This window comes from Acinonyx jubatus, chromosome B2 (genome assembly GCF_027475565.1).
Source record: "Acinonyx jubatus isolate Ajub_Pintada_27869175 chromosome B2, VMU_Ajub_asm_v1.0, whole genome shotgun sequence".
Taxonomy (NCBI): domain Eukaryota; kingdom Metazoa; phylum Chordata; class Mammalia; order Carnivora; family Felidae; genus Acinonyx; species Acinonyx jubatus.
Genome location: NC_069385.1, coordinates 111,370,939 through 111,398,870, shown reverse-complemented (window position 1 = coordinate 111,398,870; position 27,932 = coordinate 111,370,939). Strand labels below are relative to the sequence as shown.

The following is a 27,932-nucleotide window of genomic DNA, read 5'->3' as shown; positions in this document are numbered from 1 at the left end:
CCTAAGACCTCCAAAGATTGATGGGGGCCTGCAGGCCCATGGAGCCCCTTCTATGCTCTATCATCTTCCTTGTGGCTCTAGTGCCACCCTGCTCAGGCTTAAGGGAAATGGATGGAAGAAACCCCAGGAACCGCCCCGCCCCCATACACCCTCTCTATTCCATGGCTTGGGTGCTAAGGGGGAGGGGCTGCCTCTTCCAGTTCTCTTCTTAGCTATTCTGAGAAAGTGAAACTGGAGACACAATTATTTGAGCCTGGGCATTCAATGCTCTGGGGAAGGACAGGAAGTGAAGGGCTACCATCCAGGGGGTGAGGGGAGGAAAAGGGGTTGGTACTGGCAGCCATGATGGATGGGAAGCCCCTGGGAACAGGCTCCCCTACTCCCAGGCCTCCTTCCGCATGGCTCCCAGCCACCTACACCTTCCCTGGGACTCAGTCCAGAGGAGAGAGCGCCCCCACCTGGGCTCAGAGTTCCTACACCCAATGTGAATGAGGCCCATTAAGTGGAGCGGCTTCAGAAGAGAAGCCCTGGCATCCATAGCCCTCTTTCTCTCCTTTCCTGGCACAATGGTCGCTATATTCTCCCACTGCCTCCCATCCTCACACCCCACTCCCTACAACCCAGTCCTCTCCTCCCCCCATTACAGCTCCCGCTCCTCGCACCCAACCACACCTGTCTCAGACCCACAGTCCTCCTCCTGACAACCCCCCCCTACAGTGGTCCCCCATTCTCTGCCTCCCTTCTGTGCCAGGCCCAGGACTAGGCTAGCAGGAGGGTGCTCTGTAAGTCATACAAGCTTAGTATTCGATCCTGTCTTTTCTTGTTCAGCATAAGTTTTTGCATTGATTTTTTTCCTTTTAGAAATATTGCATTAAAAGATCATCTATCTCAACTACCTGCAGCATCCCCTTAAATTCTGCATCCAAGACAGCTACCCCATCCCACTCCTGCCCTGTGCACACTCCTTGCGGTTGGGAGTTCTCCCTCTCTAGGGACACTGGGCAGCTAACAGTTGCCACCCCCTACCAGCCCCAAACTCCTCCTGTAGAGTGAACCTCCCCTCTCTCCTCTACCCTGCCTGCCCCGGGCCAGATTTCAGGGGACAGAGGCTGATGAATGGCTGTTAGCCACAGATATCTCAAGCCTTCCTAACCAGAACACCGAGACTGCCCTCTCTTTTTGGGGGTCACTGACCCCCATCCTGTCAACACTGCCCCAGAGGTACCATTTTCCCAACTTTAATCATCTTGATGTTTCTCCCCTGACAGCCACTGACGGGGATTCAGTGTGAGCCAATGCTAACTGTTTGGAGAATAGAGCAATAAATAAGGACAAAGAGTTCTCGGTGGTGGGGAAAACAGCTACCCTCAGCAGCCTTGGGAAGCTCCCAGTTTCAGTTCATGCATGTATTCAGTAAACACCCCTCGAGCACCCACTATGTGCCAGGTGTTGTTCTGGGAACTGGGGAGACAGTGGTGAAAAAAGTAGAATCCCTGCCCTCGGAGTTCAGACGGGGAGGCATAGCCACATAGCACAGATCTCCTTTTCCCCCAGACCTCACCCCTTTGTTAGCTCAGGATTCGGGCCCATGGTGCTGGGGAGCCCAGGATAATTGCCTTTGTGTCTGGAGCACAGAATGAGTGGTGATCTAAACCTCTGTGTCGGGTAGAGAGACTTCAGATGAGTGCAGGAAGCCGGGGTCTCAGTCGGGGCGTGGCCCATGCCTTGTTCAGCGTGGGTGCAGTGATTCCTGACTCAGTTTCCCCACTGTGACCAGGAGGGGATCATCGTCACTCCTTCCCTCGCTTCTCCGTCACCTGTCTGGGATGCTGGGAGATACCAGGAAAGGGCAGATGCTGGGATGCTTGACACCTGGCAAGTCTCCTTCGATATGAAAAGATCACCCGGGGCCGAGGGCAGGGGTTACGTTCCTGGCACAGGCTGCAGACTGCGGAGTAGAGCAGTTGGGAGAAGAGATGCTGACCTTGACTTGGGTCTCAGTACCAGCTCTACCACTGCCTGGCTGCGTTAGCTTGAGTACTCTGTGCCTCAGTTTCCTCGTTGGGTATGCAGGGAAAATGCTACCCCACACCTAATAGTGTGACTATAAGTAAAACGGTCAGAACAGCCCTGGGCACTTAATAAGTGGATGATTGTGAGCTTGTTGGGTGACCCTGGGTGAGCCCATCCCTCCTCTAGGGATCCAGTGTCCTGTGTATAATGAGCAGGTTGGATGTAGGTTCCCTTTCGGATGCCAAGCTTTTACAAAGCTCTGGAGCCTCTTCCCTTTGCACCCCCAGCACCAGACCCTCAGGATCTGCCTAATCCCTCCCATCAGCACAGAGGCCTGGACCATCTCCCTACCCAGGTGCCTTGGCTGGGGAGGAGGAGACCACTGGAGAGGTTTGAGACTATGTGGTTTTCTTTGTGGATCTGCTGTGATTGGCAGTGTGGGAAAAAGAGGATGTCGCCTCAAGGGGTTGCCAGCTGCCTCTGCTGTGGTATTATTGAGAGCAGAAAACATAATGGCATTTTCATTACGAAAAGGGAAATGCAGAGCGAGGCTGTGCCTTCTGCAGAGCATTATGCTTCTTTCCCTCCTAGTTTGGAGGGCAGCTCGCCCCGGCGGTGGAGGGAACAGGCTGTACTGGGGACACACATATACCACCGCCCCCAGGGCCCCCGGGAGTGCAGCAGTGGTCTGCAGAGCCCAGGGAGGTGAACTTCTCGGTGGTGGAACAGGGCATTGCAAATTAAAGTCCTTCCACGGCTCCCTCTTTGGGCCAAAAGGGGCCTGTCTGAGGTGGCAGGAGGCCATTGGGGTCAGGAGGGAATGCGCTTTCTCCTCAGGAAAGGAGAACGGGCGCTGGGAGCCCTGCGCCTACTCCCCGCCCCCTGCCCCCGTCCCCAGTTCTGCAGCAGCAAGACTGTGTGTACACCCAGGGCCGGCACAGACACAGGGTGGGCTCTAACTCTGCCACCAATGTCCCACCTCTCCGGTATAACCGTCAGATCCTGGCCCTCTTTCCTAGCCAGCCAGCAGCAGGCTCCAGGCTCCCTGCGGTGAGCACCCTCCTCAGCCCGGGATGATTCTGCCCAGCCTGAATGCTCCCAAGTAACGCCACTCGCTGCACAGACTGGCACCCCCAAATACTCCCCCCACCCCCGCCACCTCTGCTGAGCGACACCTCTCTGAGTGTCCATGTGGGTGTGTGATACACCTGCCCATTCACTCATTTGCCTCCTGTTCCCCAAGAGAAATTATCTGTGCCAGGCCCTGCCCCCAAGGAGCTGAGCCCAGCAGAGTCTGTCCCCTGGGGGACAGCTGAGGACTCTTGTTCACCATATGCCCCAGTTCCACTGAGGTGTCAAGAAGTGATAGGGTATTCCCGGGACCCCAGATGGAATGTGGTGGGGTTAGGGGGAATAACAGGCAGACGCCGCGGAGCTGACTGCATGGGGGGAATCCCCAGGAGCCTCGTCTTACCCACCCAGAGGGTGAAAATGGTGGAGAGAAGGCTCAGGGTGTGGGGCAGGGCCCAGGGAGACACGGGGCTCACTGGCGAGGTCCCAGACACGCCAGCTACAGGTGGAGGTGACAGGTCTCAGCTGCCACCCACGGGGATGGGCTCCCTTGCAGAGGATGCTGGGAAAGATCCATCAGCTGTAACATGGGCCTCAGTCAGGGCAGCCACAGACAACCCTCTGCCCGGGGCTGCGGCACCTGCCCCCATGGCAACGTGCCCATCACCTGGCTTCCACCCACCCCAGGTGGGTGCAGTCACTCAAACACAGGCACCCACCGGACCCCACAGTGGCATGCGGCATAGATAGGCACAGAAGCTCACCCCAGCCTGCACGTGGCACCCACAGAGGCACACTATCTATAGACACACAAACGGGCGGCTGAGACTGCCCCCCCCCCCCCCCCCGCCCCATACACGTACACACGAAACAGTGCCACAGGCAGGCACACACCGCCACGCCCAGTACGCGTCTCCACCCTTGTGGGTGTGGCTACACGCGCAGGGACTCCATCACGCAGACCCGCACTCACGCGGCCGCGAGTCCAGGCTCTGGTCGTTCAAACACAAGCGCACATGGGCATGCGCGCTCCCCTTCCAGGCCGGCTGCCACGTGGCCCTGACGCTTGCGGCCAGCACGCTCATGCCCCTTCTGACATGTGAGGAAAGAGGGATGTGTAAGGCCCGCACTCCTTAGGGAGTTTCCAACGCCCCTGGTCGCCTTTCCAGGAGATGCAGGCTAGGAGTTTTCCAATTAGGGAACGGAACCCTGAGCGGCGCGGTGGCAGCAGGGGGTCATTAGGCACGGAGCCCAGGCAGTACTGGCGAGGAGGAATGAACTGGGGGCGGCCCGGATGGGTGGGCCGGAGGCACTGCAGCGAAACGCAGCAAGCCAGCAAGCTTTTTGCGGATGGCTCTGTGACATCCGCATAGTGCTGATCCCGGCCTTGGCCTTCGCCTGTGGCCCTGGGCAGCAGTGGCTTCCTCGCTACCCTCCCGGGAGAGTGACGAGCACCCAGGCCATGGCAGGAACCCTCCACCACACGCCCTTTGAGCCGGGATGGGTGGACAGAAGATGCTAAAGAGACCTGCTCACTCTCTCTGCATCCAGTGCCGTCCCCACTCTGACCACACCTTGCCTCTTTCAACAGGTGAGGCTGCTCCTGAAACCTCCCAACTTCTTAGCTCCAGCCAGAATATCCTTCAGAGGGCCAAGTTCCCCCAGCTGCTCTCTCTGCCTGGGGGGAGAGTCCCCTAGGTCTCCGAGGACACAGCAGGTGCTGTGCTCCCCAGAGTCAGCATAGCCACATTTTCCCAGAGGGCATCTGATACCAAAGCACCCTCTAGATGAAGGTAGGATTGCAAAGCAAGTGAATTCTAGGGACCAGGGTGCTAATTCCCAGCCCCTTGTTCTGCCACCTACACGACCCATCTGCAAAATGGGCAGCAAACCATTTCCAAATAAGTGCTTGGGTCTGATGACTTCTAGAATTCCTACCAGCTTTAAAAGCTGGCATATTCCGGATTAATTTTGAGGGGCAGATCTTCACGACATTATCAGGCACATTGAAAAGACCACACTTCTGTTCCCCCTCCAATGCATGGACCTCTCCCTGGCTTTTTCAGTCCCTGCCCATTGGCACAGAGTCCAGAGGGTCCGCCATCCCTCTCATTCTTGTTTCCCTACTTACACAGATCCCATAAATCCTTTCTGGATGAAGCCTGGGGCACCTGCATATTATGCACACTTATCTATGTGTGTGTACCTCTCTCATTGCCGCCAGAAACAATTAGCTAGGGTTTTGGCAGCTGAGTCATATTCTTGGCTCCCATGCAGCTTCTGGTCTGTGCACACCCAGGTGTCTTGCACATCTGTATCCTCCCCACCCCTATTTCTGACTACCCCCCCCCATCCTAGCTCTGCTGTCCTCTTTCCTCCTCCCTCCACTCACCTAGAGAAACAAGCTGTGGGAAAACAAGACTGTGATTTTTCATCGTGTTTATAAATCTCTTAAGCTCTGCACGGGGCTTTTTTTTTTCAGCTTGAAGGCAGGCTGGAATGTTGCTGTTTTTGCAGAGAAAATCAAAGGAAAGGGATTATAATTATGGGTCAAGCCCTGAGCGGAAAGCAGCTGCATGCATTGGGGGCTTCCCTGGCTTGGGTATCTTTTGAATCAGCAAAGAGCCAGGCATCCAAGAGGCATGCTGAAAAGGGACTCGACCTGGGTGTTTTGCCTCTTCTGGTTCATTCCATCTTGTCCTCCTGAAATGCCAGGCTCCACTGAATGTCGCCTATCCTTATCCTTGGTGTAGCAAATGCCTGCAGCCAGGTTGTCAATGCTCAGTTCATAAGCCACAGAGGGATCTGGGCCTGGCATGCTCACCTGGTCCCAGGCACACCCTGGGGAAGCACTCTGCTGGCCCCCAACAAGGACAACCCCCACCCGCCACTGTCCCCACCCTGAATTGCTGGGCCATCCACGGACTCTTACATGAGGGTGTAACTAGCTAGTTCTACCCTAAGCCTGGAGGTGCCTGTCGAAGCAGGCAAGCTGGGAGAAAGAAGAGAGAAAAGGGAGGGGGGAGGGTTGGGGAGAGAAACTAGAACAAGTCCTCGGTCAGAGCTCAAACCCTCCTTCCCTGCAAACACAGTGACCTGCCTGACCCATGGAAGTCTGCCTAGTGTCTCACGCGTCCTCACTAACGCCAGACCTCAAAGTCCCATCTGAGGCTGACGCCTTGAGACCTGTTCTTGTTTTATTACTTAGCACAAACTTCCGGAGTCAACTTCAGGCTGAAATGAAAGCCCCAGGCCTAGCATCCCGGCGGCCAAGCATTTGAGGGTGGATTTGAGTAAACAGCCATGCATAATCCTGTGTTTCCCCAGAGGGCCACTCATTCTTGCCCCCAAAAGTCTTTGGGCCCAGAGCTCCTCCTCCCAAACCCCACATTCAGACCTCTGAGCGGAAGAGAGCTGTGAAGTCATCTGCTCCAGTGCCTTCCTGTGACAGCTGGAGAGGAAGAAAACTGGCCCAAGCTCACGCCTGCCCTCTGCCCTCCTCTTCAAAACACAAACCTGCAAGATTAAGGGGATGGCTTGTCTCCCTGGTTCCAGCAGAACTGGGCATAAGCTGCATTTTCATGGCGCGGAGAAGGTGGTACTGGCCAGAGACAACAAGTCCCAGCTCTGTGCTGGCTCCAAGCCAGTTACCTCCTCTCTTTGGACCCCAAACCTCAGTCCTTATGAGGGGATAGAGCAAATGGGTGACAGAGCCTTTGCAGCCGTGAGGAGTGCAGATATGTTAACTGGACAAGAGCTGTCAATGGGCGGGGGATGGTGGGGGATCACGTTAGAAGCACAGGGTCCTGGATTCAAATCCTGCTCTCCCATTTACTAGCAGATGGTCTGGGGTACGTCACTTCTTATCTCTGGGCCAGAGTTTCTGTACAGTAAGCCAGGGATAATAAGAGCACGTACCTCATGGCATAGTTGTGGGATTAAATGAACTATTTCATGCAAAGTGCTTAGCTTAGTGCCTAGCACGTAGTAAGGGCTTAATAAATAGTATCATTACCTTTTTCCTATTGGAAATTGACCAGATAGCAAGGAGTCTAGTCCTTTAATTCTGAGGAACTGAGCAGTGGGGGGTGGGGGGGGCACCACAAAGGTGGGGTCCTCCGGCAGGGCAGGGCACTCAAGGCTATGGCCCCACAAGACCGCTCACTCATGCGTAATGCAGAGCCCAGCAGCCGTAGCCACACTGCACACGTGTCCTGGGCAAAAAAGGGGAGAGAACAGGCCACCTTCATTGAAAACAAATTGATTGATTTGTATTCGCTGATCTTCTGATCTTCCACACCTCGGCATGCTAAGTAGGCTACTGTCCATGGGCCACAGAGGCTGGAGGCCGGTGGGGACAGAAAGGAAAGGAGAGAGAAAGGGACCTACAGGAGGGGACCCCAGGAGGAAGAGGGGGAAGGTGGGAGAGGGGGAGAGAGAGGGTGAGGGGGAGAACAAGGTAAAAGAGGAGAAAGAAAAAGGGTGGACAGTGAGGAGCAGAGGGCAGGCGGGGAGGAAGGGAGGCCCAGGACCTGGGTTCTGGAGTTGAAATGCAAACTGGCACAATCTGCAAGTTCAGCAAATATCCTTTGGCCTGCAAGTGAGAGCTATTTTGCTTTATTTTAGTTTTTAAGTTTATTTTGAGAGACCAAGCACAAGTGGGGGAAGGGCAGAGAGAGAGGGAGAGAGAGAATCCCAAGCAGGCTCCCCTCTGTCAGCACAGAGCCCGACGTGGGGCTTGAACTCACAAACCGTGAGATCATGACCTGAGCTGAAATCAAGACTCAGACACCTAACTGACTGAGCCACCCAGGCACCCCAAGAGCTATTTTAAAATGTAAGTCCCATGAGGGCAGGGGCTCTTTGTTACTTTATTGTTATTATTATTTACTTTTTCTTAAAGTTTGTTTATTTATTTTGAGAGACAGAGAGAGACAGAGAGAGAGAGAGAATCCCAAGCAGACTCCACACTGTCAGTTTGAAGTCTGATAAGGGTCTCAATCTCATGGAACTGTGAGATCATGACCTGCACTGAAATCAAGAGTTGACGTTTAACCCACTAAGCCACCCAAGCGCCCCTTTTCTTTCAGCTTTGTATCTTCTGGTCCTAGAATTGTGCCTGCCCAGGATGGCACGTGAAAATATTTCCGTGCAATCATCTAGCAGGAGGTAGCCCAGAGGCTTCTACGTGTTCTATCCTGCACTTGGGGGCCAAGTGGGGGGGTGCCCCAGGGAATCTTAATGGCTGACTTTGAAGATCACTGCTTGGCTGCAGAAAGAGGGTTGGGAGAGGGGAGGCAGAGATTGCAACCTAACAGCCCACAGTCAGGAGGCAATGGGCGGTTGTGCTGACAGGCGGCACAAGAGGGCAGCACAGAGACAGGGCCTTGACCGCAGCTGAGGATGTGGCTCTCCTGCGTGTGCTTGGTCCTAAAGGTATGGTACGTTCCAGAGGGTTTGTGCCAAACTATGCACATCATAACTCATCCTTCCTGGGAAAGGTGGTGGAGCGATTAATCCCAATGACCTGCTGATACTGACCCAAAGCCTCCCTGCAGCCTCTTATGCCCCCTACCACTGACAGCCAGACCCAGATCCATGAAGGACACAGGTGAGTAGTCAGCCCAAGTCCATAAACCACTTCCTGGCCAACACTAGTGGGGAGCTTAGGGGAGACCCTGCAGACATGCGCTCATTGGCCTGGCCAATTCTTGTGATACAGATTAGATGATAACCAGTTTTGGAGTCTGGATTCAAACCCCAGCTGATGTTATTGACTGTTTACTTTGTTCCATTTTGCATTTTATGTTCACTACCCTATGTGGCAGGTACTACTGTTATCCCATTTTTCAAATGAGGAAACTGAGGCACAGGTGAAGCAACAGGTAGAGAGTCAAGAGTCAGTGGCAGCAGCAGGATTTGAGTTCAAGCGGTCGGCCTGCACATCCCCGGCTCTCGGCTTCTACACCACTTATTTATATATCTTTTTTAGAGGCAATCTCTATGCCCAACGTGGGGCTCGAACTCATGACCCCGAGGTCAAGAAATACAGGCTCTAAGAACTGAGCCAGCCAGGTGCTCCCCCTCAACATCACTTATTTAACCTCTCTGAGCCTCAGTTTCCCCATTTCTCAAATGAGGCTCATAATAGTATCTTCTTCCTAGAGTTACTGAAGGTTTGAAATCACATATATAAAATACTTGGTAAAGTAGGTATTCACAGCAGCTACTATATTTTACTGACTTAAGAGTGTATTTCAAAAAAAAAAAAGAGTGTATTTCCACTGTAAAAATGGCAATAAAGCAAATCTTGATTAATGGCTGTGAGTGGCCCCAAACCATGGGGACTCTCCTGCCTCATAACACTTTCTCTATTATATTATTTAGCTTATTCCATCTTAGTCACCTTTGTTTCCCCTCCAGATCTACCATCCAGCCTTTTCTACCCTGATCACCACCCAGGGGACTGATCCATGTGTCCCACACCAATGGCCACCATGCTGACTGTCTTCCACTTCCCTTATTGGCAGATCAACAGGGAAGACCAAAGGAGGTGAGAGGGAGAAGGGAGAGTGGGTTCAGGGTCCCAATCACTAACCCCCCTGCCTCCACCTGACATACACAGTTCCCTCCCTGTGAATTTGGTTGTGACCTTCAAGCAAAGATGACAGCTCCTTTTGGGCATGTTTCCTGGCACTGCTCACGTGGCCTCTGGGCTTCAGGAACCACCCCTTCCCTTCACCCTTTCAAGTTTAAGGATGGCAATAGCCTCCCACTGTTACTAGTCCCATGGTACTTCGTTATCCCTGGTTTCTCCATGTTACGTCCCCGGCTTTGCCAATAGTTCCTTTTTATTATTTTTAAATTGTTTTAAATGTTTATTTATTTTTTTGAGAGAGCAAGTGGGGAAGGGGCAAGGAGAAGGGGACAGAAGATCCAAAGCGGGCTCTGTGCTGATAGCAGCAAGCCTGATGTGGGGCTTGAACTCACAAACTGGGAGATCATGACCTGAGCCGAAGTCGACGCTCAACTGAGCCACCCAGGTGCCCCAGTAGTTCCTTTTTAAATAACCCACTCGAAGTGTGCCTTCTGTTCCCTGAAGGCATCCTGACCAATATGTAGCTTCAACTAAATGGAACGAGAGAGCATCACGCTCATTGACATCTGGGCAGACTGTGGGTCAAATGTCATTCTAATACTTTCCAGTCGTGTGACCTAGGTAAGAACTTCAGTTTTCCCATCTATTTTTACGTGGGAGTAAAATGAGGGGTAGAAATAGTACCCCTATAGGTCATTTTGATCCAATGCATGGAGTACGATTCTATAAATGATAGCCATCAGCATTATTAGCATTATATTTATATCAGGAGCAGTCTGGCTATCTTCCCCAAAGCCTCTGATTTTGGCTAGGAGGAAGCTGTGTGGTTCTGGAAAGTTGATTTCACCCCACCTTGACCCCAACCCACACCTTCCCAATGGATACATTTAATTCCTGAGATCCCAGTGATTGGTTACAAGAGGAGCAGAAGACCCAAGCAGGTCTATTCAGACCGTGATTCAGAACTTGTTCCAAGACTGTTGGGAGAATGTGTTCTGCCTCCTTCTAGGTGGCCTGATCTATGGCCATGCAGCCTGCACCTGCCACAGCCATCTTGCTACTTCGAGGAAGGCCAGCCTAAAGGCAAAGCCCACTCAAAGACAGCAAGGAAATGAAGCCAGACTTCGGTGAATCCATGCCTGGACTCCACACCACTTCCTTGTTACCCAAGCCAATAACATTCATTTTAAGAAATCAGATCAAATTGGATTTTTGTGTACTTGTAATCGATTGCATCCAATGGACTGAGACTTTGTACCTGAAGTGGAATGTTGAAATAACTGACCCTACAATGTCAGGCAGGGTGTACACATCAAGCCAAAGAGACAGACTGGCAAACAATAAAGTGTTGCTATCCAGGGAGGGCCACGACAGACTGCGGCTTGTACAACACTGGGGGCACCGCTAACACTCAAGGCCATTAGAGAATTGTGTCTTGACATGTCAACTTTTTTTTAATGTTTATTTATTTTTGAGAGGGAGAGAGAGAGAGAGAGAGAGAGAATGTGAGCGGGCAAGGGGTAGAGAGAGAGGGAGACAAAGAATCCGAAGCAGGCTCCAGGCTCTGAGCTGTCAGCACAGAGCCCGACACAGGGCTCGAACCCATAAACTGTGAGATCATGACCAGAGCCAAAGTCAGACGCTTAACTGACTGAGCCACCCAGGTGCCCCTACAAGTCAACTTTCTAGCAAATGGCAGTCAAGTGACTTGAGAAGGGGGAGACTTTTCCAAAGTGGCACAATGATGCCAACTGCACAGGCGTAGGTGACACCGGATATGACGAAGATGTGGTTTAACCTGTGCCTCATCTTGGATTGCAGCCCCTGGGCCTGATTCGGCCATGGCGGGGAAGACAAATTTAGGACATTGGACTCCACGGACTACTTCTGTGCCTTCAATACAATGCAATGTCCTACAATACAAAGACAACTTTTGGTTCCAGGTGGCCCACTGAGAACATAGGGGGAGAAAATATATACGGCTTTGCCAAGAGAGGCTGCCACCTTTGGTTTGTAATCCAAATTTCTTGAGATTACAGTAATCTGGAGCCTGCCAGGCGATAAAGTGATACTGTAGGGAGTGACCAAAGGTAGGTAATAGGGAAGCCTAAGATTGGTATCAGGAGGAAGTCTGAACCCCCTGACCACACACAAATAAACTCCCTTCTGGGCACGGGGCAATCCTGTTTGTTGTGAGGATGCAGCTGAGGTGTAGCCAGGGAGCCTGGGTGGCTCAGTCAGTTAAGCAACCGACTTGGGCTCAGGTCATGATCTCGCGGGTAGTGGGTTCGAGCCCCGTGTCCGGCTCCATGCTGACAGCTCAGAGCCTGGAGCCTGCTTCAGATTCCGTGTCTCCCTCTCTCTGCCCCTCCCCCACTGGTGCTCTGTCTTTCTCTCTTTCTGTCTCTGTCTCTCTCTCTCAAAAAAAAATAAACAGTAAAAAACAATTAAACAAAAAAGGCCGATGGGAGGTGCCTCCCTATGCAGAAGAGAAGGCCACTGGGAGGCACAGGGAGGCACAGCGGGGAGGCAGAAGCTGTGACTCTAAGGGCCAGGATATGAGCAGAGCAAGGAGGTTACTAAAGAGACAATTCTCAAACTTAAGACTGACTCAGCAATATCTCTTGGCTGCTGTTATTGGCACACGGTATTGACTGGGAAGTAAATAGACTGGAAATCTAAGGTCTTCAGAGAGAGTTATATTGTCAAGTCTGGCCGGTAATGGCCCTTGATTGCTCAAACCTTGAGGCAATGCCCAAATTCCCAGCCTCATCTGACAGGAGGCCCCTGCTAAAGCAATACAGAAGAGAGGGGCTCGCAGTGCCTACCTCGTAGGGGTCCAGAGAGGACAACGGACAAGGGAAGCCTCCCACCCCACCCTGGCTAACCGAGGAAGGCACACGCTGTCCAAAGTACATGCTCTAGACCACAGACCAGTGACCACAACGTGGCCTTCCAATTTTACTCATTTTCCAAATGGAGGGCGTATGGTTTTGTTTTGTGATTTTTTTTTTCATTTTTGCAATTCTCATATTCTCTCTCCACAGGTGCCAGTTAGGTGTGTTGAGGTGTAGGTAGCTTCTCATTTGACAAATCGGAGGCTGAAACATCAGGACTCTCATCTGGATAGGATGAAGCAGCCCTGGGAGATGCTGGGTTGGGCGGCTGTAACCTGCAGCGGGGTGAAGCCTCACAATGCCTCGCTCTGTGTGTGAATTGAGCACACTGGATGTATGCAGGTGTTGTTGAAAGTACACACGGAATACAAGAGCAGGTGCTGCAGTCAAAGAGGCGGACATCAGCATTGCCTCCCAGGGTCCCTGATGAAAACCCCCAGTTTCCATGTAGGACCTCCCGTGGTGCTGGGAAGCTGACTCAAACGCCAACTCCAGGTGGGAGCCTGTGTGTGACACAAGGCAGGTTAGTGATGGTTCAGGACCCAAGTCACAATGACTAGTTCTCAAGGAGTGTGTGATCCAAGTGAAACCACTAAAAGTGACTCTTGGGGACAAAGCACTCAGGAAGAGGTAATTACAGAGGCCAACTGCGTGCCACGGACTGTTCTAGACAATTGTAATGAACAGCAGAGACATGGTCCTCGCCCTCCAAAAACCCACATTCTTCAAGAAAACACAGTATGCAGATGTGAGGCCAGGAAGGAAGTCAGCGGAAGAGGACAAGGCCGGCACACCAGGAGCTCAGGACACCAAGAGCCAATGAAAAATGGAGCCTGGGGCCTGTTCAAGCTGTTCCTGTAGTCCACCTTACTCCCCAACTTTCCAAATACATGAACCGACACACGTCCTCTATCATTTTACCTAGCTGGAGTTGCGTTTTCCATTATTTGTATTTAAAAGATACACTGTGTGTGAATCTCTGGAGCTTAATCCACTTCTTTGGATCCCATCATCGCACCTAACCCCCTGGCAAGAGCACACACCGTGATTGGCAACATGTGTTGAATGAATGAACAAATGTAGACAACCATCAAACATGTGAGCAGATGTGGCTGCTGAGGACGGATTCCAGCACAGAGCTAGAGAGGCCACGACGCTACGACTGTACATGAGTTGTGAGGCTAGCCATGTAGGGTGACCGGGGAATTAACAGTGCTTTCTCAATAAGAACGGCAGAATGTTTTATAAAAGTGGTTGCTCCCATCAGCTCTGACATGCCTGGGACAGATTCAATTAACAGAAAAGATCAGAGGTGGAAGGAGGAGAAGGATTCTAGTCCATGAAGTCCAAGTCCCTCACTTGACTGATGGGGAACCTGAAGCCAAAAGACAAGGCTTCCACATCCACTCAAATGGGCAAGAGGTACATGCTGTTCCCATGCTGTTCCCACACCGGCTGGCGGGGGAGGGGGCAGCTTTTTGTTCCATCCTTGAGTACAATGCTTCTCAAAGTGTGGTCTCCGGACTTGCAGCCCAGAGTCACCTGGGAGCCCATTAGAAATGCAAATTCTCTGGGCATCTGGGTGGCTTGGTTAAGCATCAGACTCTTTGTTTAGGCTGAGGTCATGATCTCCAGGTTTTGTGTGTTCCAACCCCTGAGTCAGCTCAGTTTGGGATTCTCTGGCTCCCTCTCTCTCTGCCCCTCCCTCCCTCTCACTGTCTCCGTCTCTCTCAAAATAAATAAATAAACTTAAAAAAAAAAAAAAAACAAAGACATGCAAATTCTCTTGGCCTCACCCCAGACTTCCCAAAGCAGAAACTCAAGTGGGCCCAGTGACCCCTGCTTTACTAGGCTTTTCAGGCGATCCTGATGAATCCTCAAGCCAGAGAAGCACCCTTCTAGAATGGTGGTTCTCAAATCCTAATGTGCACGCAAGTTCCCTGGGGCTCTTGTTAAACTGCCAATTCAAATTTCATAGGTCCGGGGTAGGGCCCGAGAATCTTCATTTTGAACTAGTTCCCAGCAGATGCCAATGCTGCTGGCCATGGCAATGCTGTGTAGACTATAACATCATCCTGCATCTGTTCCCCGTCACGAGTGGTTACTGGAACCTTCTCGAGGTAGCTGAGCGACACAGTCTCGTGGGCCTTGGAAAAGTGAAATCCCAGAGACACAGCACACCATGAAAAAGGAAGGAGATTTACAGCTAAATCGTTAGGTAATTCAGAAATAAAACCTAGGTCGCTAACCTCTCAAACCTTACTTTTCTTTCTCGCTTAAAAACAAAACAAAACATTTCATTATAAAAATAATATCGTTAAAAGATTTCGAGAAAAGGAAAGGAAGAAAAACACTCATACTCCAATCACCTCGGCTCAGCAACTATTTTTTTTTTCTGTTTGCATAATCCTCCCAATCTTGGCCTGTAAGTATCCTTAAAACAAATAACTGAAAGCGGGTCCTATCATGTACTAGGGGGTTTTCTTGACTAGAACAATTCTGTATGGGAGTGCTGTAATACTAGAGCCATTTATCTTAATCAGTAAAAACCCACACTTAATCACTTCATTAACATACTCAGCCAGTCAACAGTTAGCTGGAGTTACACTGTCTTGAATTTGCACCCATACTGTCCCCGTTCTCAGAGCAGGTGTGTGCCCCGGGCTCTGTTTTCTTCCAGCAACCATGCACTTTCCTTCTCATTCACTCTCCTCTGCCACTTAGGGGGAGGTCAGCTGCTAGCTCCTTCTCACCCGTTTCTAGTTCCTAATTCACCCACATCCCTAGGTAAAAGAGGCCCATCTCTGCCACCTGACTCTGTAAAGAGAGGTGGCTAAGGGGAGCCTGGATGGCTCAGTCAGTTAAGTGTCTGACTTCGGCTCAGGTCACGATCTCATGGTTTGTGAGTTCAAGCCCCACGTCAGGCTCTGCACTGACAGCTCAGAGCCTGGAGCCTGTTACAGATTCTGTCTCCCTCTCTCTCTGCCCCTCCCCTGCTCATGCTCTGTCTCTCTCTCAAAAATGAATAAACATATAAAAAAAATAAAGAGATGTGGCTAAGTATCAACCAATGTAGATTGCATAACAAAGCAATTATGAGTTCAACACAACCTATTTATTGAGTTTTATTTTTATAATCCACAAAACTTACACAGAGGGGAAAAATCCCAATATATGACCACACCCTTGAGGGGTTTCAAGCAGCTATGCAAATGGAGTCACATCAAAGGGAAGCCTGATCTGTTCCAAGTCAGGGAGGCATCACACACACCCAGGACATCCGGCAGAGCAGAGGAAACACAAATGATCAGGTTGGGGACCTGGAGGACACCCCGTCCCTAACCAGGAGAGTACTTTCTCATTGGTGTCCTGGACAGGAAGCCCGTGGGAGCACAGAGCGCAGCACCCAGGAAATGCTCCCCAAATGGAACAGGTGAGCAAATATCTGAGTGGCCACCAGAGAACCGCAGTTCTCGATGAACCGCCCCGCGTGCAATCAGGTGGTAAAGAGGAGCCGCTTGCATGCATGAGCACTCTGCATGTGGCCTGGGGTGGGGAGGCAGGTGTTAGGTGAGCCGCGGCACAGGAAACTGAGGCACTGAGGCAGGGGCGAGCAGAGGCGGGCTAGGATCTGGGCTGTGCTCCTCACCCACTCAGAGGTCATCTCAGCAGATCATACTTGAGGCCACAGATGTCCCCCTGCCCCGGACACTGTTGCTCAAGGACCCAGAGAGGCCTTTGTCTCTCCCGTGGCTTCAGGCAGGCCTCTCCTGTCTTGGCTGAGCCTTCATAGTCTTCAAAAAATAAGTTTCTCCCCCATGGCCCTCTCTCTTGAACCTACTGACCCACTGGGGTCCCTCCATCCCCACCCCCTGGGAGTCAGGGCTTTCTTACTGGGCACAAGCCTCTGCCCCTTTGCCCTGTTCTACTCCTATGAGGACTGTGGGTTATGCAAAAGCAAAAGGGAGTTTGTCAAAGAACAGGATGCCCAGAGGTCTGGCTAGGAGAACGTCAGTGGACCCAGGATACCGTGTATGAGGTCAGCCCAGTTCTGGAGGTTTCTGTCCAATGGACTAACCTCACACCCTCCTTGAGAGTCTTGTCTCCTGGGGCCTTCCAGCTCTGTGTTGCCTACCTTGGTTTCACCCAGGAATAAGCTAAAATTCAAGGCACATAGAGGGAGGAGTTCACTGACGGATGGATGGGATAGATGGATGGGTGGACAGATGAATGGGGCAGGGGAGGGGTGCGGATGGATAGAGAGATATATAAATGGATAGGCAGACAGACAAAACGATAGGGGGCAGCTGGGGTAGACAAACTGACAGGAAGCAGAAAGGTCCCCTCAAAATAGGTGGTTGTTTTTACTCTTTTTTGTTTTATTGCCTGCTTCCCAAGAGCAGCCATTAATTCAAGGTAAAGTGGACCCAACAATCGCTCTGCTCTCCAGACCACTGCTTTGTAATCTGGCTGTCAGCTCATAACCGCAGCTTCATAGAACCACTGGCTATTTAAGCTAAAATGAGGTCCCCTTTTACAAACTGAGGCCCAAGGAGGGCAGCCGATAGGGCCCAAAGTCTCACACTGTTTGGTTTTTTTATACTTTTGTTTATTATTCCCTCTCTGTCTCTGTCTCCCTCCCTTAACCCCCCTCCTTCTCTCTGAAAAATCCCTCTTGTCCTGACTTTTACCTACATACCTTTCAACTACCTTTTATTGCTGCCCAGACTGTTTCTTGGTTAAAAGTCACCCCACTTCCCCCAGTAAATCAACCTACGAACACAGTGGTTTCCACAGCAAAAGCAGGAGGTGAGGCCGACGTTCTGTTTCTGACAAAGCCACTTTCAATAATGTATAATTAATTATAACGTATAAAAGAGGCCTTTTCCTTGCCTGCTGGTAGAAAGTTCTTCCTGACATCTAACATAACTCCATCCTTCTTTACAGCTGATTAAATAATTTCCCCCACTCTCTTTTCCCTCGGAACGTAAGGCATTGTCTTTGTCAACTTCAGAAAGGCCAGTACAATCAAATGCACTCTGCAGGGTTGGGGGGGGGGCCCTCTCCCGCAGGCTCCTCCACCTTGGGAACGGGGGGGCAGGGGGAAGCTGGGTGGGGGGGCTGAAGACGACCTCACCCACCAGTAAGGAGGTCAGGAGACCCTGTTCCTTCTCTCCCCCACACACATGAAACTGAGCCGGCAGGATGCAGGAAACCTTTCTCAGAGTATTGATCACGGAGGGATGGGTGGTGGCCACTGACAGGCCGTCTGGGCCCCATCCGGGAGGTAAGAGCCAGATGCAGTCACTACTCAGAGCCCCCTCCTCACAGGCCACCGTTCCAAGGGGGTCTGGGGGGAATCTGGAGAGACTGGTCTTGTGAGAGCGGTCTTGTATTCTCAGCCCCACACCCACATTCCCCTGCCTGCTTCCCTCCCATCCTCCCAAGGGCCTCTGAAACCTCCCCTCTGGCAGGAAGCCTCCTTGTACAGAATAGATGGGACCCAGTGGTGATTCTGGTCCAGCCCTCTCTACCCCGACTTGAATCCCTGCCACTGAGCATGCACTCACTCCATCCACACACCTCCCTGACATGCATCCTGTCCACGTAGCTCCTCACCTGACCTTGACTGCTTTCCTGTGCTACATCTTTCTTTTCTGCTGACCTCCATGTCATCTCAGACAGGGGACTCCCTAAGAGCAAGAGGCATAATAAAAATCAGAATATCCTTAACAGTAATAATACACTGAGATTGTACTCTGTTCCAGGCTCCATGCCACGCACATTCTCAACTTTCACTGCTCTCCTCAAGCTCCACCTGCCCTGCTCTTCTGAGCCACCTGGAAAGGGCCCCACCAGCTGGAGGGTCTAGTATTGGCCCAGTGGCTCTAACTTGGGATCTGGGGAACCCGGGAGAAGCCATGGACACCAGAGGGCCCTCCCAGGGGCCTTCCCCGACGTGGGCCCAGGCTGCATGGCCAGCTTTCCTGTCTAGCACTTCTACGACTACGGGGACCTAGTCCTGTATGAACTCTGGCCCATGTCTGGGCCCTGACACCTTGGCAGGCCCCTCTCATCCTTGGCCAAGAGCCCTTCTACCCCAAAGGACTAATGTCATCTAAAGATGTGCTGAAGGTTGCAGAGCAGTGAGGATAAGGTGTGGAGGCCACGTGCTCCTCTAAAAGGGCGGGGCAGGGGGAGGAGGTGACCACTCTCACAGGACACTGTCACCCACACCCTGATTTTTGCAGGATATTTCACCATTACAGTCATGCAGAGGCCACACCCTTGTCCTTAGGATTGCAGAGTTTTCCAGAAGAGAGAACAGGTAGCGGGCACGAGGTTACACAGCTGGATAGCAGCGAAGAGGGGACTGGAACCCGGTCTCTCCCTGACACACATACACATACACACACCCCTACTAATGCCCAGGACCCTCTTCTGAATGGGTGATTTCTTGCGACTCGTATCCTCCTATCTGAGTGAACCCAAATTTGGCTCATACCCAGAATTCCTGAGGCCATGGCCCATCCCTGCTTGCATCTCCCAAGATCCAATTCCAGTCCAAATCCCACTCAGGGCATGTTTCCATTTGCCTAGCCTGTGTCACCTCAGACTGAGAGCTCCTTAAACAAGAGACATAATAGTAACCAGGATCATAGTCAGCACTCAGCTGTCAGGTGCGTCTCCCGGTCCCTTCCCTCCATCAGTGTGGCTCACACCTCTTCTGCCATCCTGCTATCACCACATTCCATGAAGGAGTCCAGCTGGCAGCCCAGTACAATCTGGGATAGGCTGGCCATGAGCTCATGACAGAGGGCATCGCACCATTCATCAGACCCTCCTTCACTCGGGGGCAAAGCCCCCATGGGCCCAGCAATGTGTCTGATCTTTTGAGGGCTCCAAGGAAGCAGAGGACACAAACCTGCCCTCAATGCACTGACTGCAGAAATGATGTCCTAGTTCTCTCACAGAAATGACACGGAAAGGCAGAAAAGGGCAGGAAGCAGAGGTGTGAGGGTTCAGAGAAGGGGTAAGGATGGTGGAGATGGCAGCTGGGCCACGGCTGCCACTACTGACCTTCACCCTGGAGAGCCCCAAGGAGCAAGATCCACAGGCAAGGATCAGGGAGGCTCCAAGGAGGTCTTGGGTTCAGGGACAGGCCTTGGCCTTGAGGGACATCTATAAACAGAGACGAGAGTGCAATGTGCCCAAGGGCAAGAAACCGGGGCAGCAGAGGTACTATGGCTGGGACACAAGCCACCACATCAGGGATGCTTCTATACACTGTGACTACGTGTGCAGATCCTGGCTCTTCTGTGTGGCCTTAAGCAAGTTACTTAGCCTTTCTGTGCTTTATCTATAAAATGGGAATGAAAACAGCATCTACTTCATAAGATCCTTGTGAGGTTTAAGTGAGTTAATATTTGCAAGGCATTTATACCAGCGCTTGGTCCACAGTAGGGGCTATGTGAGACATGATTACTATTGATATTGATGATGATGATCTTTCATTGCACAGAAGGCTTTTCCATGTTTTGGGCAAAGATTCACTTGCCCATTTGCCTGAAAGAAGTAACAGATGCCAGCGGTGAGCAGCGGAGACCTCTGATGGGGTGTCACATGTTTCCTGACAACCCCTGCCCCCCATGAAGGGGTGGAGGAGAGGGGAGGAGGGGTGGCTGGGGTAGGGGGTTCCGGAGTTCCCGGGCCTGAATAAGCCAAAGTCCCCAGGGAAGCTGTTCTGATCACCCAGAGGGATCTTCCAACACCACACCTCCTTCAGCCTAGCTCCTCTGTGGATCCAGGCAGCAGCGACAGGCCCGGAGCCCAGGAATGGGAGGAAATCAGCTTGCACCCTCTGCCCTCCCAAAGGGACTGATTCTCTTCTGGCCTGGCCAGTTCACAGCCAGTGGAGGAACAGCCAGGACTTCCTTCCACTGGGTAGCTGAAGGCCTGGGCCATTGTACTCTGCTAAGGGTCTGCTCCTCCCTTCATCAGGCCCACCCAGGCCAGGGGCTGCAAGATGGGGTCTGGAGTGGGGGTGGGCAGTCAGCGTGGCTATGTGGCTCCTATGGGGTTTAGGATGTTAGTGAGCTGAACTTGGGAAGCAAGCAGGTCACAGGAGGGCAAGGAGGGGAGAGAAGCCTTCTGTCTGAAGACAGTCCCTGACTTTGCAGAGTTTGGGGTTTAGTAGAGGAATTCAAGGGCAAACTGATGTTAGAATCATGAAATTTATTAGCATTGTTTTTTTAAAATGTTTGTTTATTTAGAGAGAGAGCACGTGAGCTAGGTAGAGCCCAATGCGGGGCTCGATTCCATGAACCGTGAGATCATAACCTGAGCCGAAATCAAGAGTCAGATGCTTAACCCACTGAGCGACCCAGGCGCCCCCGAATTTATTAGTATTATTAATAATGGCTCCTACTCCTATTACTACAGAGCTCCTACTCTGCTATTCTAAGCTCCTGCCTCCTGTCATTCAATCCCCATAAAACCCACTATGAGGTGGTAACGTCATTAGCACCTCTGTTTTTCAGATGAGGAACAGGCATGGAGAAGTGATGTAACCTGCCCAAGGTCCACAGCAGTCAGAGACAGCTCACCGGCCAACGGCCAGGCTTCACCGAGACCCTGCACTGTGCACCGTGACCCTGCACTGGGTGGGGAAACAGAGGTTGCTAGCAGTACACCCCCCCCCCCCACCTGCCCCACCAGGTGGCAGCCTCCGGCTGACTGGGAAGGCGGCCCTCAGGAGTGACTTTTGAAGACAATAAGGATTAATGGGGACACGGAAAGGAGCATATGTTGGGGTGCAGATCTGAGCACAAAAGCGTGTCAAGATGGGGAGAGAAGGAGCCACTGAGTACGGTGGGGGTGGGGTGGACGGCGGGGGGGTGGGGGTGAGGGAGCGCTGCTCTGTGTCTCCTGCATTTGTCAAATGTAGAAGGGGAGCGGGCAGCCTGGGAGGGATCAGCCTCTAAAGCCTCCTCCTGCGGAGAGCAGGGCTGGGAGGCTTCCTGATGATGCTGTAAATCAGGGCTCCTAAGTAAACCCATTACCGCGCCTCCGGCGCTCAGTCTATTGCCCGATGCCACTGTTCGAGCGGTTACTCGAATTTAGTTTATGACTCCTGCCACGGTAAATCCCGACGAGAGCAGACAGGGGCTGCGGATGCAACAACCCCTCACCCTGGGAATTCTTGGCCTGGCTGGATCATCCCAGGCTGCAGCACTGAGAGCCCTTCCCAGCCTGGTCAGGTAGAGGGTGGAGTGGAGGGAGGCGGAAGGGGGACGAGGGATGGTACTCACCCCTTCCTGTAATACCCAGACTTTTGACGCTGAGAAGTACCAGCCTCTGAGACCCAAAAGGGGTCAGAGATCCCGCAAGGGCCAGGTAGGCAGGGACTCAAGCCTGCCCCTCCCCCAGGCTTGTCCCACCCTTGCTGCCAACTGATCCCAGGCCCCGAGGACTTCCCCAGACTGAAAGCATGAATTCTGCCTCTGTGACCCCACAGATCCCCACTGCCCCCTCCTGGGCAGGCTCCCGGTCCTGTTCACAAGTCCTTGTTTCTCCCTCTCTGCCGTTCTTCCAAGTCCCACTCACGTGGGAGCAGCTGGTGCACAAAGGCCGGCCTCCTTCCCTCTCCCATTTCCTGGGGAACAGTCCGGACTTGGCCCTCCCCGAGCCTCAGACTGTTTTCACCATCTGTCTGCACACACCTCCCCCCAGACCGCCAGCTCTCAGAGAGCTGGGATGTGTCTCCCTCTCTGCATTGTCTCCGTTAGCCCTGGGCCCAGCACTCAGGGGACGCTCAGTAAACATTTGGTGAGAGAAGTATTCATTTCTGCAGCCCGAAGGTCTTGTAGTGTGGGAAACACAGGAGGTGCTAACTAAGTGTCTGTGGGCTGAACCAAGTCCAGCCTGGGAGGCCCTCTCTGACGGAGGCAGCACTCCAGCCAGCAGCAGGGGCCACCGCCAGCCACCCTCTCAGAGATCACGTGCTTGAGGCCCGCGGGCCCTTCCTGGGACCCGGCCAGGATGCTGTGAGGTGGGAGAACATCATCCGTGGTGGGGCAGCCCTGGTGGGGCCGGGGACCCTCAGCGATGCACAAATACGTGGGAAGCACCAGAAAGTGCAAGGGGCAGAGAGGGCAGGAGGAGGGGGTGCCTGACTCCTGAGGGCAAAGGGTCTGGCGTGGCTAGCATGCTGCTAAGTGGAATGTTCTCTGTCTGGATCAGCGGACCCGAAGACGCTCCAGAAGGAGAGGTCCTCCTACCAGCATGCGCTGGAACACACAGCAGCTCCCTACAGCCATCACGCCACACCTGCCTGATCACTCCAGATCGGTGTTTATCAAACTGTAGTGCACTGGCCACCGGTGGGTCACACAATCAATGCAGTAGGTCATAACTGGCATGCTTAACAGATGAGACTAGAATCGAAGAGGAGAGGAGAGGACAGAACAGGGCATTGTACTTAGTAAGAGTGTTGTTTGATAATATTTTGTTTCCATTCTACATGTGTTGAGTATTTGTGTATGTCGAATGTACACATCAGGATGTAATATAAAATACTTTTTCTTTTTTTTAAATTTTTTTAACGTCTTATTCATTTTTGAGAGACAGAGTGTCAGTGGGAGAAGAGCAGAGAGAGAGAGGGAGACACAGAATCGGAAGCAGGCTCCAGGCTCTGAGCTGTCAGCACAGAGCCCGACACGGGGCTCGAACTCACAGACTGCGAAATCACGACCTGAGCTGAAGTTGGTCGCTTAACCGACTGAGCCACCCAGGTACCCCATAAAATACATTTCTTAATGCCCATTCCAGTTGATAAAATTTGAGTGCCACTAACATGGATGGTCCAGAGCACCCCTAAATCTACCTGACCCTAACTGATGTGTGTTCCCTCCCTTTCTGTACTGCAATTCGGCAACTCTGTGGAGTGATTCTCTGAACTAAAGGATCTCCTGAGCACACTGACACCTCAGTACAGAGCTGCCCTCACTACCGACGGGGGGGTGGGGGGGGCGGGGGTGTCAACAGGGAGGCAATTCAATAGGATGTCAGGACATTCAGCCTCCAGGGCCCTGAAGTGGTGCCAGGAGTTCAGGAAAAGGGCAGATGGGAGGATCCCCTCTGATGCCCTCTGCAGTTGGCCCTGGGAACTCCTCCTCAGTCTTCCAGGGAACGGGAAGGAAAGGATGGCCTGAACCCAGGCCTTCTCTCCCAGAGTCATAGAAGGTCAGGGCTGGAGGGGACCTCAGGGAGCTTCTGCAGCAACCCTCATTTTGTAGATGGGGAAACCCAAGCCCCCACAGAGGGAGGCCCAATGGATGGCTTGGGTCGGACCTGGGAAGAGCATGCCTGTCTCCTAAGACCTCCCCATGAGCATTGCTTATTGCTGTCCAGGCCTGCCCTGCTCCTAGGGCACACGAGCTGCAGGCAGGTTACTCAGCGGCACCCTGTCCCTTCTGGGGGCTGTCTGCTGCAGATCCTGCCAGCTCTGGGGTGGGGCGGGGAATGGAGAGGGGAGGGTTCAGGGAGGGACGAGGACTCACGGGTCACTCTCCTGTCGGACTTTCTGGGGGAGGCACCTTAGCTGGAGGGTTTGGAAGAAGCTACTCAGAATGGAAGGGCTGAAATGAGGGCGAGGGAGACAGCCATTTCAGATATGAGAAGAACGAGAGCCCTGGCTTTCCCCACATTGAGCCCTAGTGGGAGAGTCAGGGTGGAGAGGGAAGGCCAGTGAGGACAAGCCGGACCACGGTAAGGGGCTGGAGGAAGGGGCAGGCTGCAGCAGGCCTGGGAAGGGGCACCCCAGCTGCTCACTTCTCCCAGGTTCTGGGTGAACCCTTCTCCTGGAGTAGGCTTCCCTCACACCTGTTCTCTAGCCTTGGGTTGCAGGGAGTCCAGGGCATCTTCCCTCCACCTGCTGACCTGCAGTCCAGGAACCCCTAGGCAGGAAACCTCAGTCTTGCTCATGCCCATAGCCTTAGGGCCCAGCCCAGTGTCTGGCTCCTAGCAGACAGGAAGTACCAGAAGTATTTCAAGAATGAGTGAGTGAATGAATGAATGAATGAATGAACATAGTAGAGACTAGAGAGCACAGAACCTGCCCTCTGGAAGATGACAGGCCAGTTTAGGCACGAGGACAGAGAAGTAGAGGAAAAGCATTTCAAATTGAACATACGATGAGAGACAGCTAAGGGGCACAGACGAGGAAGGAGGTAGGATCTGGGGGCAAGGTTCGGCTACAGCATTCACAGAAGACTTCCTGGAGGTGGAGGTTAGGGGAAGGTAGGGTTCGGGCATAGGGAAGGAGGCAGGACAGTGTGGTGCATGGATTGGAGAAGTACAGAGACATGAAGGGTGCTGAAAGGCCTCCTAGGGCTGGGTGAGTGGTCACAACCAGGGACTAGGCCAGGCCAGCGGGGAGCATATGGTATGAAGGGAAGACGCACCACTTCCAATTTCACAGCCCCCAGGGAAAACTGGGGAGGCCATCATTCTGCCAGGACCCTGTGGTTCCAGCCAGAGTTCATTGCAGTCTCCCTCTCCTGCTCCTGAGCCTTGAAGGACCTTAGCCACAGGACAAGCAGAGAGGGCGGGCTTCCGGGTCCTGCTGACACGCAGGTATGAACCGGCAAGAAAAAGCTCTGAAAAAGGGCCCAGTCTGATTCTGCCACCTCTTGGAGGTGACGACTTTCCTAGCAATTGACTATTAAGCCTCCATTGTACATGCAAAGGCCACCTGCACGCATGTGACACACACACACACACACACACACACACACACACACACACACACAATGTGCCGCTTGCCCACGGCTGCATCCAACAAGGGGCAGCAGGCAAGTCTTGGGGGAGCCAGCCATGGAGGGGGTGAGGGTCAGTAGGTGGGACTCTGTGTGGGTAGGAGTGTGTATCACATGTGTGTCTCCCTACAGCCTAAGTCTAGATTTTGACCAAGTGCTGACGACCCACCAGTTGGCTCCTGGCCCTACCTGTCTCTTCCTGAGGGTTGACTCTAAGCCCACAGATGGCTCAAGGGGCCCCATGTGTAGAGACCCCTCCCTGCACACCTGCATGGTACCCACTGATGGCCCAGGTGCACATGGCGCCTCTCTCTGTCCTGCTCTCAGAATATCTGCCTCTCTGCCTCCAGTCAGTGTCTGTGATTCTACCTCCCTGTCCCTCTAGCTCAGATGCATAAGGAGGACAGCAGCAGGGCTGGCCACTGGGCCAGTGAACTCCTACCATATCCTCCTCTGGGGGGCCCTTGAGGGTCCTCAGGTTTGCTGAGTCCTTGCTTTCTCATCAAAGGGAGGAAAAGCGCAGGGAGCAGAAGCTGCCAGGGGCTCCCTGTCAATCCACAGCCACTTATCCTGGTGCAAAGACCATTAGGGAGCAGTGGTTTTTAGGGGGTTCCATCTGGATGAACAGCACCTGTTGCTATTTTTAAAAACACATTTCTTTGTGACTAAGTCAGGATTAAGCTGAGGCAGAGGTAGATATGGAAGCAGCTGGGTCCCCAGACGGTCTGCCTTCCCTGTCAGCACTGAGGGCCTGCCATGAGCCCCGGAGACCATGTCATAAACGGTCTCATCTCCTGGTCTGCCAGGAAGCAAGAATAGAAATCAGAGTGGAAGCAATAGCATGGCTGTGGAAGGAGCACCAGTCTCCTACAGCGTCTTCAGCCCTGTCCCCGAAGTGTTCAACAGCTCCCCTGCCCTCATCATTTCCTCACTGTCACCCCACAGACACACCCGCTGTGTGCCAGCAAGGTACTGGATGTGAGGTGATTAAGTTTCTAAAATGACTACCATCACACTTAGCAACCGTGGTCCAGGAGCTGGGCTGGGTGCTGTACAACATTATCTTATTATAGGACCTCATTTCATTTAATCAGTGGAACCGCTCGCTCTGCGAGGTAAGATCTCTTTTAATCCCCATTTGCTGGGTGAACATATTGAGGCTCAGGGAAAGGTGAATATACGGAGGCTTAGGGAAGTTGTCTAACTTTCCCAAAATCACACAGCCAGTAAAGGAAGGTCTTAGGATTCAAATTCAGATGTATCTGATTCTGAGGTCCAGCCCCATGGCCATTAATCATCTGCTGGCCAGCTCCAAGAGCATCTGGTGTCCCATGGTGGGACACAGGAGCCAAAATTACCATATACACTTTCCATCATGGTCATGACCAAGAGTCAACAGCAATAGTCGTGCAACCAACAATCACTTAGGGCCTTGTGTGAGCTGCTGTCTGAGGGCCTGGGGATACAGGTGGGCAAGACAAAGTTCCTGGTCCCATGGCGTTTATTAATCAAATGTAAGGTTCATCTCTGATGCAACCTTCCCACTCACAGCTCCCTGAATCTAATCAAGGTATCATGTGACCATCACCACATCCTATTGATTTCATCACCTAAGCAGCTCCAGGATCTGTCCACTTCTCTCTGTCTCACTGCTACCACCCCAGTCCAAGTGACCCTTCTCCCTCTCCTGTACTATTCCAGTGGCCTCCTCAGTAGATTGCGTCCCCCGACCCCCACTAACCCCTAAGCAGCTTTCCACCATGCAATTACAGTGAGCTTTTCAAAATGTAAATCTGGTCCCCCTTCCCTTAAATTACAATGCTTCAATGCCTTCCCATTTCTCCTAGCAAAAATGCTTCTTCACTGCCTCTGATGCCCTACCTATCTCCCCAGCCTTTCCCTACAGCATGTCCACAATGACCATCTCCACCAGCACTGTGATCGTAATGTCCATCCCCACGATCATCCCGACCTCCTCCACTACCATCCCCTCCATCACAGCAGTGCTCAACATCACAGAAGTGTCTGAATCTTCATAAAGCACAGCCTCCATGTGCGTGGCCACGCCGGGTGCTGTGTGCAATGATAGAAACAGGCAGCCCTGAGATCAAAGCTCTAACCATATGAGACGTGGACTCAGACACAAATCATCATGGCACCTGTCTGTTCAAGTGAACGCCTGAAGGGGGATCTGGAGTTTCTAGCCTTCCGCATCTCTAAGAAAAGTTCCTGACCCATAGTCAAAGGGAGCACAGCTCTTCCTGCCCCAAGGCAGGATGTTTAACAGCCAGGGCCACCTGACGGAGGATTTGGCACCAGAGAAAAATCACTATAGAACCCCCTAACACTTCTATTCCAGCCAAACTTTGGGATCATGACTTTTGAGAGTGGTCTTAAAGAGAAACACAAAGAGTATGCTTACAGTAGAAAGAGGCAGGCTCTGTACCCCAGAGCTCTTAGGATATTATGTGTGAGTTCTTCCATCTCCCTGCTTTAAGGATGAGAAAACAGAAGAGGGTCAGAGAGGACACCCTC

At 52.5% G+C, this 27,932-nt stretch overlaps 1 protein-coding gene and 1 long non-coding RNA gene across 2 annotated transcripts in view; one reads left to right on the top strand and one right to left on the bottom strand.

Moving 5' to 3' along the window:
* Positions 1-27,932, bottom strand: part of LRFN2 (leucine rich repeat and fibronectin type III domain containing 2) — a 179,086-nt gene that overhangs the window by 130,915 nt on the left and 20,239 nt on the right. The gene's annotated exons all lie outside the window — the stretch shown is intronic.
* On the top strand, positions 9,493-13,496 carry LOC128315642 (uncharacterized). The gene is made up of 2 exons (XR_008298621.1): positions 9,493-9,637; positions 12,730-13,496. It is a non-coding gene; the product is annotated as an uncharacterized LOC128315642 (long non-coding RNA).